This window comes from Oncorhynchus gorbuscha, linkage group LG24 (assembly GCF_021184085.1).
Source record: "Oncorhynchus gorbuscha isolate QuinsamMale2020 ecotype Even-year linkage group LG24, OgorEven_v1.0, whole genome shotgun sequence".
NCBI lineage: Eukaryota > Metazoa > Chordata > Actinopteri > Salmoniformes > Salmonidae > Oncorhynchus > Oncorhynchus gorbuscha.
The window spans coordinates 14331506-14333469 of NC_060196.1; the positions used below are offsets into that span (position 1 = coordinate 14331506).

The 1964-nt window shown below is 41.3% G+C and overlaps 1 long non-coding RNA gene across 1 annotated transcript; it reads left to right on the plus strand.

Moving 5' to 3' along the window:
• The first annotated feature begins 586 nt into the window (after positions 1 to 586).
• On the plus strand, positions 587 to 1764 carry LOC124012122. Its single transcript, XR_006834666.1, has 2 exons — positions 587 to 786; positions 1279 to 1764. It is a non-coding gene; the product is annotated as an uncharacterized LOC124012122 (long non-coding RNA).
• The last annotated feature ends 200 nt before the right edge of the window (positions 1765 to 1964 follow it).

The window sequence follows — 1964 nt, forward strand, 5'->3', positions numbered from 1 at the left end:
GAAGCATTTATTTGGGCTGAAATTTCTGAGGCTGGTAACTCTAACGAACGTATCCTCTGCAGCAGAGGTAACTCTGGGTTTTCCTTTCCTGTGTCTGTCCTCATGAGTGCCAGTTTCATCATAGCATTTGATGGTTTTTACGACTGCACTTGAAGAAACTTTGCAGGTTCTTGAAATGTTCCGCGTTGACTGGCCTTCATGTCTTAAACTGCATTCACTCCCAATAATCCTTCTCAACAATTCTTCATTCTTTTGGAGGTTTTGATTGAATATCAGCCAGCATGGGTGGGGTTCAAGTGGAGAATGTACATATAAAAGCAATGTTACTGTTATATTTTGAATTATGATGCCCAGCTCAGGAGGTCTCTTGATGATGTGAGACCTGAGGCAATTGCTTATTCTGCCTAATGGTAAGTCAGCCAGTGATTAACAACTCACAACAACTTGGCAGTGCAGGTTGTTGTTGTTAGAGAGTTATAACTCTTTGACCTTTGCCTATCTGATGGAACTGGTACCAGGAGTCATGACAGTTTGTGGAAATCACCTGACAAATAGGATCATGCTGGCTATACTCCAGAGAAGGGAATGGTGGCAAAATGGCAGAACATTTTTACTTTAGGGGATCTAGGGACTTCATTCTGGCTTCTGACACTTTTGGACCTCCCCTACAGATTTAGAATGAGTTACAGTCACACATTCCAAGGTGAAAGAGGAAAAGATAAGGTTGAGGAGTACTCTTCACAAACCCTCTGCAAAATGGCAATGGCAAAGCTGCAATGGCCAATGGTAAGGCTGTGAAGTGTTTTTCTACACAATATTATAGTTTTCTTCATGCAAAAGTACTTCCACACGATAATGTCATAGATGTTAAAGCTGTAGTGATTGGCAACATAGTATGGTTTAGAGTTTTCGTTTTTAGAAGACATATGTATTAGTCAACAATGTTGAAATTGTAAGCACTATTTATTGTGCCAAAAAGTAAAATGTGTGTGAGAGGGTTTTTCTTTTATCATGGTATCATCTGTATGACACAGTACCAGAAACTGAAAGCAGGCATAGAGCAGTGCATGAAATAAAAAACTCTGTGGCATATTCTGGCATTTTTTTATTGCAAAAGTGATGTTCCTTGATGTAGTGTATCAGAAAAGGAGGAAGAGGATTAACAACTTTGACGTTCTTGATTATATAGCCTATACTTATGCCATCACTCTCATCTCACACACACTCTTTCTCTCTTTATCCCCCCTCCTCCTCTATCTTTCTCTCTCTCTGTTCCAGGCCTTACTTGTTAGACTCCAGCATTGTCCCAGAGGAGGATCCCTGTTCCGTACGATCCAACATTCCTGAATGCATCTCACACCTCTCTTCTGGTTGTCAAAGACACTAAACCGACCTGAGCTTCCCATTTCACTGTCACCGTGCTCAACGGCTCAGATGGGAAAATAGTTCCATTGCTCCTCAAGAGCACAGACACCATCGGCAAACTTCAGAGGAGGTTCCTACAGAAGCGGCCTGACTTGACGGGAAGCCTGAACCTCGCCTACAACGGCAAGCCCGTCCAGGGGCACCAGAGCCTGGGAGAGCTGGGGGTGAAGAATGGGGCTATATTCATCACTTTTCAGAGGTGTTTTGGAGGGTAGATGTGGAGTAAAAGTGCAGCAATAGATGTGAAGGAGGGCTGTTTCCATTGATCTTTCCCTTCTCATGCAATATGAACAATATCTGTCAATTAATTTGTGATCTATAAAGAATATTTGCATCAGCCATATTGGGTGTTCTTTTTGCACTACATAGTAGATTCTTTATTGTTTAGAATACCAACCAAAGTGATGTTGTAGCTTGCTGAGGGAGAATGCACAACGAATAATGTTAATGCATCTTTGTCCTTTCTTTATGTTAAAGTAACTGTCCAGTGTTTCCAGACTTCTACGAAATATGTTCTACAATTACTTACAATATGAGCT